The sequence below is a fragment of the Theropithecus gelada genome, chromosome 13 (genome assembly GCF_003255815.1).
Source record: "Theropithecus gelada isolate Dixy chromosome 13, Tgel_1.0, whole genome shotgun sequence".
In the NCBI taxonomy this organism is placed as follows: Eukaryota; Metazoa; Chordata; class Mammalia; order Primates; family Cercopithecidae; genus Theropithecus; species Theropithecus gelada.
The window spans coordinates 20,644,487-20,658,045 of NC_037681.1; the positions used below are offsets into that span (position 1 = coordinate 20,644,487).

The 13,559-nt window shown below is 40.2% G+C and overlaps 1 pseudogene; it reads left to right on the forward strand.

The window, feature by feature from the left end:
• The first annotated feature begins 9,832 nt into the window (after nucleotides 1-9,832).
• On the forward strand, nucleotides 9,833-10,283 carry LOC112605352 (annotated as a pseudogene).
• Nucleotides 10,284-13,559: the final 3,276 nt, after the last annotated feature.

Consider the following 13,559-nt stretch of genomic DNA (forward strand, 5'->3'; position numbering starts at 1 on the left):
AGCAAACAGCACACCAGGAGATTACATTCCACGCCTGATTTGGAAGGTCCCACACTCATGGGACCTCCCTCATTGCTAGCACAACAGTCTGAGATCTAAGTGCAAGGCAGAAGCAAGGCTGGGGGAGGGGCGCCCACCATTGCTGAGGCTTGAGTAGGTAAAACAAAGCAGCCAGGAAGCTCGAACTGGGTGGAGCCCACTGCAACTCAAGGAGGCCTGCCTGCCTCTATAGACTCTACCTCTGGGGACAGGGCATAGCCAAATAAAAGGCAGCAGAAACCTCTGCAGATGTAAATGTCCCTGTCTGACAGCTTTGAAGAGAGGAGTGGTTCTCCCAGCACAAAGTTTGAGATCTGAGAAAGGACAGACTGCCTCCTCAAGTGGGTCCCTGACCCCTCAGCAGCCTAACCGGGAGGCACCCCCCAGTATGGGGTGACTGACACTTCACATGGTCGGGTACCCCTCTGAGACGAAGCTACCAGAGGAATGATCAGGCAGCAACATTTGCTGTTCAGCCATATTCATTCTTCTACAGCCTCCACTCCTGATACCCAGGCAAACAGGGTCTGGAGTGGACCTCAAGCAAACTCCAACAGACCTGCAGCTAAGGGTCCTGACTGTTAGAAGGAAAAATAACAAACAGAAAGGAATCCACACTAAAACCCTATCTATACGTCACCATCATCAAAGACCAAAGGTAGATAAAACCACAAAGATGCAGAAAAAACACAGCAGAAAAACTGAAAATTCTAAAAACCAGAGTGCCTCCTCTCCCTCTCCAAAGAAACGCAGCTCCTTGCCAGCAACGGAACAAAGCTGGGTGGAGAATGACTTTGATGAGTTGAGAGAATAAGGCTTCAGACGATCAAACTTCTCCGAGCTAAAGGAGGAAGTTCGAACCCATCACAAAGAAACTAAAAGCCTTGAAAAAAGATTAGACAAATGGCTAACTAGAATAACCAGTGTAGAGATGTCCTTAAATGACCTGATAGAGCTAAAAACCATGGCATGAGAACTACGTGACAAATGCACAAGCTTCAGTAACTGATTTGATCAACTGGAAGAAAGCATATCAGTGATTAAAGATCAAATGAATGAAATGAAGTGAGAAGAGAAGTTCAGAGAAAAAAGAGTAAAAATAAATGAACAAAGCCTCTAAGAAATATGGGACTACATGAGAAGACCAAATCTACATCTGATTGGTATACCTGAAAGTGATGGGGAGAATGGAACCAAGTTGGAAAACACTCTTCAGGATATTATCCAGGAGAACTTCCCCAACCTAGCAAGGCACAACAACATTCAAATTCAGGAAATACAGAGAACGCCACAAAGATATTCCTCAAGAAGAGCAACTCCAAGACACATAATTGTCAGATTCATCAAAGTTGAAATGAAGGAAAAAATGTTAAGGGCAGCCAGAGAAAGGTCGAGTTACCCACCAAGGGAAGCACATCACACTAACAGTAGATCTCTTGGCAGAAACACTACAAGCCAGAAGAGAGTGGGGGCCAATATTCAACATTCTTAAAGAAAAGAATTTTCAACCCAGAATTTCATATCCAGCCAAACTAAGCATCATAAGTGACGGAGAAATAAAATCCTTTACAGACAAGCAAATGCTGAGAGATTTTGTCACCACCAGGCCTGCCCTACAAGAGCTCCTGAAGGAAGTACTAAACATGGCAAGGAACAACTGGTACCAGCCACTGCAAAAACATGCCAAAATGTCGATGCTAGGAAGAAACTGCATCAACTAATGAGCAAAATAACCAGCTAACATCATAATGACAGGATCAAATTCACATATAACAATATCAACCTTAAATGTAAATGGGCTAAATGCTCCAATTAAAAGACACAGACTGGCAAATTGGATAAAGAGTCAAGACTCATCAGTGTGCTGTGTTCAGGAGTCCCATCTCACGTGCAGAGACACACATAGGTTCAAAATAAAGGGATGAAGGAAGATCTACCAAGCTAATGGAAAACAAAAAAAGGCAGAGTTTGCAATCCTAGTCTCTGACAAAACAGACTTTAAACCAAGAAAGATCAAAAGAGACAAAGAAGGCCATTACATAATGGTAAAGGGATCAATTCAACAAGAAGAGCTAACTATCCTAAATATATATGCACCCAATACAGGAGCACCCAGATTCATAATTCCTAAACAGTATAATTGTGAATTAGCGATGAGCATATTTTTGAAAGTTCTTTAAGAGATTCAAGCAAGCACCCAGGTTTGAGAGCCATTGACACCAGGCAATCCTGTCACTCACAGATGAAGCCGTTAAGACATCCAGATCAGTCAGAGCTGATAGTCACTGCACACTGGTGGATGTGCCATGGGCACTGCTGGTTGTTATGACCACCATCTTTTCTCATTGGTCAATAGCCATCCTGTGTCCATAATGATGGTTGGTGTCCATGATGAAAATTTCAAATACAATTATATTTTGCAGCTAATGAGTAGTAACATTGAATTAGCACTCAGAATCTTCCTGCCATGAAGTCAGTTGTGTGTTCTCTGCATTCCTTGACCCTCACTTTTTGTGTAAAGTTTTGTGTATTACCTGATGAATAGAACAAAACTTGTTTGTGCCCATTAAACAGGCAATTCATGTTTTTGAAAGATAAGCATTATCTTTCCTTTATCACTTCTAATAATTCAACTCTGTAGTCCTGATAAGTGTGGCTTACAAACTGGAAGACAAAAGACATTTTAAAAAACCTAATAGCTAAGTTAGTTTTTGAAGCTATTAATATTGCTAAAATTATTGCTATAGAAAAGAGAAAAAAGCATGCTGAATAGAACTCTGTTCTTAGAGATTTCTCCTGAAAAAGTCACATGTTATTTCTTCTCACCTCCATTGGCAAAAAAAAAAAAAAAAAAAAAAGCTATGTTGTCATGCAAAAATTTAAGTAGGTGGGTTGGAATAGTCAGAATGCATTCATAAAAACTGAACTGAAAATATTTGGAGAACAGCACCAATGACTATCATGAATGCCAACATGCATCCCTGACAAACCCATGCTGTTACTCTCCAAACTTTTTGTCTTGCAAAGTATTAGAACTTCCTATCTGAAGCCATACCACTCAGAGGGACTGCAAAATACGTAATGACATCTCCTTTAGGATGTCCTCAGATAATTCAAGGAAAAGAAGTTAAATAATTTAAAAAGTGCTTTTGGGTACAGCTATTTAGCAGTAGGGGATAAGATTAGAGGTAGATTGTAAAGATAATAGTAGGGTTAGGGTTAGGATTAGGGTCTGGGTCAGAGTCAGGGCCGGAAGTATGGTTAGAGGTGGGGTCATGGTCAGGGTCAAGATCAGAGTCAGGGTCAAAGTCAGGGTCAGAATTAGGGACCAGGGTAGGGATCAGGGTTTAGGGTCAGGGTCAAAGTCTAGAGACAGGATTGGGGTTAGGATTAGAACCAGAGATTTGTTCTCCTCAGGACCCACCAGATAAGAGGCCATGGCTTTGGAGCACCTGGTAGTGTGTCCACAGTGAAGACTAGAGTTTCATTGTCCTCAAGACTGACCTGGGGAGACGTGGCTGCGGGCCAGTGAGGAAGGTGAGGCAAAAGCTTCCTGTCTGCTCCCTGGGTGCTAAAGGAAGCTCTGCCATGGGCTTTACTTCACACGTTATATCCTGCAAGTCTTGTTTTACAAAAGCATCCCTTCCTCGAGGCTTTGGTTGCTCATCATCACAGCGTGTCATAACATATGGTAAGATTTGAGTTTGCTTCAGCGGGGAGATCTTGGTACAGAGAAAGGAGCAATGCTTAGAGCCACTATCAGGACAGTTGGGATGAAAGCTGGGGATGGGCAGAGGCTGGAGGAAACATGTGCACACCCTGTAAACACTTTTATTCATGTTTTCATTACTCATTTTTCTTACAGTGTTAAAGTAGTAAAAATGGTATTGAAAAATTGAAAAGTAGGCATATTAAAACTTGCAACATTATTTAAGTTTAAATATATTATTTGTACCTCATCAACATTTTTTATTTTGTTGAGAAAGTCTAAGGTTAATTGGCAGCATATTTTAATAGTAGATAGAATAATGTCTGTTTTATAAACATTGACATCCTACATTACATGTGTGAACCCTGAAAATCTGAGACAGGTCTCAGATTTTTTAGAAAATTTATTTTTCCAAGTTTGAGGATGCGCCCCTGATGCCTCTGCAGGAGGTCCCGACTACATGGGCCCAAGGTGGTCAGGGCCCAGCTTGGTTTTACACACTTTAGGGAGACGTGAGACATCGATCAATATGTGAAAGATATACCTTGGCTTAGTCCAGAAAGGTGAGACAACTTGAAGAGAAGGCCAGACAGGGAGCTTCCAGGTCATAGGTAGGTAAGACACAAATGGTTTCATTCTTTTGCGTTGCCGGTTACCCTCTCCTGATGAGGCACTCAGATACACATTTCTCTCGGTGAGCAGACGGGTGACTTTGGACAGAATGGGAGGCGGGTTTGCCCTCAGCAGCCCCAGCTTGACTTTTCCCTTTAGCTTAGTGATTTTGGGTCTCCAAGGTTGATTTTCCTTTCACAAGGTCTACTATGTTTTCCTATGAGTACTAAGTATTCATTGGGTATTTTATTACACAAGGCACGGATTTAAAAAAAATCATCAACTTCATGACTAGCTCTATAGACATAACAACATAGAGGTTCAACTAAATTTGGAAACATTCCAGAGTTTTGGTTTCTAATACTTCTTTGTGATTCTTTAAAAGGTAAAGTATTTTTTTTCTGTAAAGCATAGTAACATCTAAAATCACCCGTAGAAATGTCCTGCTATTGTTTTTTCCTCTAGTTTCCCCATTTTCTGCAAAGCCTCATTGAGGAAATTGACTTTGAATATCTTTTTACACTCTTCTGTTTTAGAAAGCTTTGTGGTAAAACATTGAATCTTCATGGTCACAAGTTCTGTTCACATTCTTTCTTTCTTTGAATATTTTTTTCCCAGTGGCCAATATTTGATTCTGTTGTATTACGGCTAAAAGGTAGGCATGGAACAAAATAAAGACAAGAAGTCTTTGGAAGAAGTGATCCAGTTACAACGAATCAATTTGCCATTGGAACATATTTTTACAAAGTCACTCTTTTGAAAATATTTAGTCATGAATTGAAACAGAGTCTGGTAGGTTATTTTTTTTCCTGGTCTAAGGTGAACAGCATTTTAGAGAATGAACCCAGGACACAACCACAGCACAAGAAAAAAATATGATAAATAAGTTTACACATATGTGTTACCACTGTAACAGAAAACATGTAAAGAACATTTATTTTGATTTATATATCAGTCTGCATTGTTTAATTTTTTTGTGTCATAAATGCTCTTAGTTAAAAAACAGGACTAGTTAACAGTGTCAATTACTAGCAATTCATGGTATAAATAATTAAACAAGGAAGTGTTCAAAAAATATAACAATGTTTCAAATACAGTTATATTTTATAGCAGTTTTTGACTTACACAGAAATTGCAAAAAAGAAAAGTTGCAGAGATTTCCCTTGTAGCTTCAACCTACTTTCCTCTCTTATTAACATCTTCTGTCAGTGTGTCTCACATGGTTTATTAATATCTTACATAATGTGTCACAGTTAATGAACAAATACTGATAGATTATTATTAACTAAAATTCATATTTCATTTGGATTCTCTTAGTTCCATCTTACCCTGACCCATCCAGGATCCCGCATGACATGTAGTTATCACATAGTCGGCTCCTGGATGTGACAGCGTGTCCGGCTTTCCATCTCATGATGACCTTGACAGTATTGAGGAGGATTGGTCAGGAATTTTGTAGAATGTCCCCCATTGTGATTAAACATGGAATTTTTCTTATAATTAGTCTGGGGTTATGGGTCTGGAAGAAGTAGATCACAGAGGTGAAGTGCTACTCTTCTCACTTCATTTTCTCAAGGTGAACTGTCGCCTTTGATGTTCACTTGGATTGTTCGGTGGAGCTAGCTTGTCAGGTTTCTCCACTGTGACGTTATTTTTCCTCCTTGTCCATACTGCACGTGTTCTTTCGGAGCAAGTCACTATGCGGAGCCCACACTTACAGAGTGAGGAGCTCCACCTTCTTGATGGCTGACTGTCTACCTCAATTATTTGGAATTCTTTTGCAAAGGAGATTTCTATTCAACTCCATTTGCTTATTCACCTATGTATACAAACACAGACACCTAGATAATTACTTAAAGCTTTAGTTACTATTCAGCACTACAGCATTATGTTGCACAATTCATTCCTGTGTTGATCATGGGTAGCTCTTTTTATTGGCTCCTATTTTTCTTTCAATAAAATAATTAATTTTATTTATTTTTATTACATATTAATTTTTTTTGGTACATACTTACTTTCTGATACTTCAAGATTATCCTGGCTCATATATTTATTGTCCCAGTTCTAGTACCAGACATTTCTTCAAAGAGCCTGATTCCTTTGAGAATGGTAGGAAAACTTACATGTGACTGCTGAATGAGCACATTATATCTTGTCTGTCCTTAGCAATGCTAGGAAGTATATGTGTGCATCTAACAGACCTATACACCCCTAATTATAAAGGTTTCTATGTGGAACTGTTTGTATCTACACTAAACCAAATGTAAGTTTATGTTGATGTCTCCACCTCTGATCTACTATCACATGAATCATTCTGGCCTTCTACCCTTGCTAATTTGTAACCTCCCACTTCAACAGTGAGAGACTTGGTTCCTACCATCTGCAAATTATGTAAGTCATTGTTTTATTCCAGATACAGATACTGTGGTTTTACAATTGTTCACAATTACTCCTGTTGGAAAGAACTTTATAAAATGGAATCCAGTGATGAAGTGTAGTTCATTTGCCTTCAGCCTACAGAATCGATTCATTTTTGAAGTGACTTAGGTCAACACCATTTTCCCTACACCTTCATTGAGTTTTTTCCTACATTTGTGTCTTAGTCCACTTTGTGCTTCTATAACAGAATACCTGAGGCTGGGTAATTTATAAGTAAAAAAGGTCCATTTGGCTCACAATACTGGTGGCTGAAATGTCTGAGATTAGGCAGCTGCATCTGGTGGGGCCTCGGTCTTTTTCACTTCATGGTGGAAAGTGGAAGGGGAGCAAGGGGTGCACCAGAGATCATATAGCAAGAGTGACAGCAGGAGGGAAGCCAAGGAACCCAGACTCTTGTTAACTCCTACTCCTGCAGGAATTAATCCATTCCTGTGAGAGCAGAACTCACTCATCCCCATGGAGGACATTAACCTATTCATGAGGAATCCATCCTCAAGACCCAAACACCTTCCACTGGGCTCCACCACCCCACACTGCCACACTGGGGGTCAAATTTCAACACGAGTTTTTGCAGGGACAAACCACATCCAAACCATAGTAATTTGTAGCATAGTTAATTTCTTTTTCACATGATGTATTCTGTGTTGGGATACTCCATATCCTGAATAATTTTATTTAATTTGAATAGAGTTTGGCTTACCCATTTGGCTGTAAAATTCTGTGTGTTTTGACAAATGCGTAGTGGCAGGTATCCACTATTAAAGTATCATATGGAATGTATCAAACCCCCACCCCATGGAGCCAATGGCTTCCCATCTGTGTAGTTTGCCTTCTCCAGAATCTCATTAAATGAAGTCACACTGTGTGTATTCTCCTCAGACTGTCTTCTTCCACTTAGCAATGTGCATGCAAGATTCACTAATGTCTTTGTGTGAGTTGGTAGCTTGTTCCTTTCTACAGCTAAATAGTATTCCATTGCATGAATGTACCACAATTTGGTTATGCATTTGGGGAGATAAATCTTCCTCTTCTAACTTTGTTCCAGGGTTGGAGACCTTCAAATTAACTGACAATAGATACATTAATAGGAGAGACAATATTTGGCTTCTTATTCCCCAAGTATCATTGTAGGACAAAATTCATCAGATGACAGGATCCAGTTTACAAACAGGTAAAAATAGCCCAAAGACAAGAAACTAGACTAAAATCTGATAACCCACAAAGTCTATAGATTTCCTTTTATTTATTTAAATTTTCTATTATACTTTAAGTTCTAGGATACATGTGCACAACGTGCAGGTTTGTTATGTAGGTATACATGTGCCATGTTGGTTTGCTGCACCCATCTACTCATCATTTACGTTACGTATAGTTTTCCTCAAAAAACGTTTTTTTGAGACAGGGTCTGGCTCTGTCTCCCAGGCTGGAGTGCAAAGGTGCAATCTCAGCTCACTGCAACCTCTACCTCCTGGGTGCAAGTTATCCTCCCTCCTCAGCCTCCTGATTAGCTGGGACTACAGGCACATGCCATCATGCCCATCTAATTTTTCCATTTTTAGTAGACACGAGGTTTCACCATGTTGCCCAGGCTGGTCTTGAACTCCTGGCCTCCCAAAGTGCTGGAATTATAGGCATGTGCTCCCACACCCATCCGACTTATAGTTTTCCATTGAAACATAAAATTTATCTCCGTAGTAACCATCATTTTTGATCATAGATAATCAAAGTAAGATTATTCTTGTTTCAAAAATAAGTCTAGCCTTGTTAGATTTTGCCTGATCATTTATGTTAGTGCAGCAAGAACAAGAGTTGACCACATAGGTGCTTTCAAGCTTCCTTGCTGCAAATTTTCCTACAGAATCTCAGATTGGACTTTTAAAGGCCTTATTGAGGCTAAAAGCCAAGCCAAGAACATACTACCAAATTTCAGCTGCAGTCCTTATAGCTTCGTGTGAATTCCTGTCTGCTTGAGGCCCTCAAAATAGCCTCAAATTCCTGGGCCCACAAGGAAATGATCTTCGTTACTAATCTGTAAGGCTGTGAACCCCATAATCTAGGTATCAGACTGGCTTTACTCAGAGTGCTTTGTAAGCATTAACTCCATAAAAGTCAACCTTAGTTCCTTACAATTGCTGGTCATAACTAGTCTGAGGTACACTTCCTAAATATGATATTTCAGTAAAAGCCTTGATAATATAGACAAAGTTTCCAATTATGTCCTGTTACAAGGTGAACAGATTCTTACTGGACTTTTGCTAACAACTATATTGTCATGAAAGTAAGAGTATTCAGTAAGAATTTCAAAATTCTAGAGAAATCAGGTGGGGAAAAAAAGATAAATGCTCCATTTCTGTTTACAAAAGCATAATCTACTAAAATTGTTGTGAGTTAGAGTTAGCTTAAGAGTGGCCAGGTGCGGTGGCTCACGCCTGTAATCCCAGCACTTTGGGAGTCCGAGATGGGCGGATCACGAGGTCAGGAGATCAAGACCATCCTGGCTAACATGATGAAACCCTGTCTCTACTAAAAAATAAAAGAAATTAGCCGGCGTGGTGGTGGGCGCCTGTAGTCCCAGCTACTCGGGAGGCTGAGGTAGGAGAATGGTGTGAACCTGGGAGGTGGAGCTTGCAGTGAGCCCTCCAGCCTGGGTGACAGAGCGAGACTCCATCTCAAAAAAACCAGAGTTAGCTTAAGAGAAAGGGATTTCTTTTTTTTCTTTTTTTTGGAGACTGAGTGTCGCTCCGTCTCAATTTCTCAATGTGGTGGGCAAAAACATGTTTATTAACAGGCCAAAATATCTAGTTTCTCTGTAAAAATAAGAAGCCAAAAGTATACAAACTTGAATTACTTATGTTCAGTAATTAATGTTTTAGTATTATACCTTATTTATAAATGATGTAGATATTTAATGGAAATATTTTACTTAGCTTAACTTTAAGGTTAAAAATTACCAAAAGTATCTTGGAAACTACTATTAGGCAGATTTACTGTAAAAAACTTATTATTGAAATAATGTTTTTCGCTTTTCACAAGATGGCACCAAAAACGAAGGAAGCTCCTGCCCCTCCTAAAGCCGAAGCCAAAGCAAAGGCTTTAAAGGCCAAGAAAGCAGTGTTGAAATGTATCCACAGCCCCCCCCAAAAAAGAAGATCTGCACCTCATCCACCTTCCAGCATCCCCAGACACTGCAACTCTGGAGGCAGCCCAGATATCCTGGGAAGAGCGCCCCCCGGAGAAACAAGCTTGACCACCATGCTATCATCAAGTTTCCACTGATCACTGAGTCAGCCATGCAGAACTTGTGTTCATTGTCTATGTTAAAGCCAACAAGTACCGGATCAAACAGACTGTGAAGAAGCTCTGGGACGTGGATGTGGCCACGGTCAACATCCTGATTCGGCCTGATGGAGAGAAGAAGGTATATGTTCGACTGGCTCCTGATTACGATGCTTTGAACGTTGCCAACAAACTTGGGATCATCTAAACTGAGTCCAGCTGGCTGATTCTAAATAGATGTATATCTTTTCACCATGACAAAAAAGGAAATAATGTTTTTCATAAGAATGACAACTTAAAATCTTTAAGCTTATAGATTTGATTCTAATTATCTAGTAAGTATAATATTAGCTTCTTGTAAGCACTCAAGCAGAATAGAAACTTGTTTGTTGGCTGGGCACGGACACTCACACCTATAATCCCAGCACTTTGGGAGGCTGAGGAGGGTGGATCACGAGGTCAGGAGATCAAGACCATCCTGGCTAACACTGTGGAACCCTGTCTCTACTAAAAATACAAAAAAAATTAGCTGGGCGTGGTGGCAGGTGCCTGTAGTCCTGGTTACTTGGGAGGCTGAGGCAGGAGAATGGCCTGAACCCAGGAGGCGGAACTTGCAGTGAGCCAAGATTGCACCACTGCACCCCAGCCTGAGTGACAGAGAGAGACTACATCTCAAAAAAAAAAAAAAAAAAAAAAAAGACCCTTGTTTGTTTTATATTTAATAGTGGTAACTCTGAAGACATAGTTGTTTTATTACACAAAAAATATTAAATTTATCTTATTTAACTAAGTTGTATCCAAACCATGTTAACTTGAAAAACATATGGATCGGTTCCTGTATTTCTAGAAGTTTGGGGAATATTTATTTATCAATGATTTTTTTTTCCAAGCCAAGTTAGAATAGAACACTTTTAGAGGATTTTATAAATGAATTTTGCAGTGCTATCCAGAGTTAAGAAAAATCACATATACAGAACATACATTAATAGACATACAAACACAAATAGAGATCTCATAGCTTTCATCCTGAAATTTTAGCCATGAATCAGGCATAAATATTCTGATGGTTAATTTTAGATGTCTGCTTGATTGGATTAAGAGATACTAACATAGCTGGTAAGGCACAGTTTCTGGGCATAAGTGTGAGGGTGTTTCTGGAAGACACTGAGATAAGGAAGATCCACTCTGACCCAATGTGGATGGGCACTGATACAGTTTGAATGTGTCCCCACCCAGATCTCATCTTGAATTGTAGTTCCTATGATCCCTACATGTTGTGGGAGGGACCTGGTGGGGGACGATTGAATCATGGTGGTGGTTACTGTCATGCTGTTCTCATGATCTGATGGTTTTATAAGGGACTTTTCCCCTTTGGCTTAGCACTTCTTGCTGCTGCCATGTGAAGAAAGACATCTTTGCTTCCCCTTCCATCATGATTGTGAGGCCCCTCCAGCCATGTGGAACTGTCAGCCCATTAAACCTGTTTGTTCTTTATAAATTGCTCAGAGTCAGGTACTTCTTCATAGCAATATAAAAATAGACTAATACAGGCACCATCCAATTGCTTGAGAGCCCAGATAGGACAAAAAGGAAGAGGAAAGGTGAATTATCTCCTTCTGAAACTGAAACATCCTTCTCTTGCCTTTGACATCAGAACTTCAGGGTCTCAGGCCTTTGGCCTCAGAATGAGAGTTACACCATTGGCTTAACTGATTCTGAGTCCTTTGGACATGGACTGAGCAATGCTACCAGCTTTCCTGGTTCCCCAACTTGGAGACAGCCTATCGTGGACTTTCTCAGCCTTCATAATTATGTGAACCTTCTCTCATCTGTCTATCTACATATATCCTACAGATTGTGCCTTTCTGGGGAACCCTGACTAATGTGATGACAATAATACAAAATACAAAATTCACTAGTTTATATCGAAGACTTGGTTTTTGTCTTTACCCCATTTTATGTTTGTATTATAACTGTGTTTCTGGAAAATGGAACAAGTTTTTATCTTCTTCATATGAGGGCTAAAGCTTTTTTTCACCAATGTTTTTGGAGATTTTTAAGATTTTCAAGATTTTCTTTTGACATATAATCTTATGAAGCTGAGAATTAAATTTTGTTTTATGTTTTCTATTTTATTTTTCAGCCTTAGGTGTTTGCTTTTGCAGATCCCTGAGCACATTGAGAGCCTCCAAGGCATGGAGTGGGGTGCCTAAAGTTTCAGTGATTATAGGGAGTTGAGAGACTCAATTAGGAAAGGAAAGGTCTAAAGGAAGCAATTTGGAAGATCAAAATTTTCTCAAAAGAACTATTAAAGTTCTAAATAATTCTTGGTAAGGTCATGCAAACAGGAAAGGAAGTAGACAGAATTAGTTCCATATTGGTGGAACACACAGTCAGCAGAGGTTTGAGAAGGGAGAATTTAGTCAACTGAGAAGTTCCTCTGAAAGGAGCAAGACTAAGATCACAGACACACCATGAAACAAAAAGCCAGGAATAACTGCCAACCCAAGAGGAGAACAGAGAGGCCTCAAAACCAAAGCTAGGATAAGAAAATTCTAGCCCAAGAGTTACCTTTCAGACAATGAAGCCTGAGATTCCAACCCAGATTCAGAGAGTACTCATTCAAAATGTTACTCAAACTGTAGGCTTTTTAATGACTTAGCCATGCATGCAAAAGGCATTTCCTAAGGTGGCACAGAAGATGGAGCCCCCATATCCAAAGATAGCCAAGGAGAAAGAAAGACCCTAGTTGCCAGAGCCAGTGGGCAAAGGCAACAGAGAAAGAGACAAGGGTCCTTATGGGATGAGACCCTTGCAGATTTAGACTTATACAAACTCCTGAGAACTGGCAGAATGACAGCTATAAATGGGGTACCAACATTTCTACTCATTGGATTACAAGTTCTCAGGCATCCAAAATGATTAACAAAATGGAGATTTCTAGGGCTTCTGTGGGAGAGTATGGAAGGTCTTTTTGAACTCTTTAATGCTGTCAACTGAAGAATGATGAGCTTCATAAATTCGGAAAGGAGAGATTTCATTATGTTTTTGTTTTTTTGAGTCGGAGTTTCACTCTTGTTGCCAAGGCTGGAGTGCAGTGGAGTGATCTTGGCTCACTACAAGCTGCACCTCCCAGGTTCAAGCGATTATCCTGCCTCATCCTCCCAAGTAGCTGGGACTACAGGCATGCACCACCATGCCCAGCTAATTTTTGTATTTTTATTAGAGACGGCGTTTCACCATGTTGGCCAGGATGGTCTTGATCTCTTGGTCTCAGGTGATCCACCTGCCTTGACCTCCCAAAGTGCTGGGATTACAGGCGTGAGCCACCGTGCCCGGACTGTGGAACATATTTCTAAAACCTGTTCCAAGGGCGGAGTATGAAGAGAGGAGAGGAATCTGAGGATTCCAACCTGAGCAGCCACCTGGGAGGCTGGAGGTGCCACGTAGATGGGAGGACTTGAGGAATGAAGATGGGGAGACA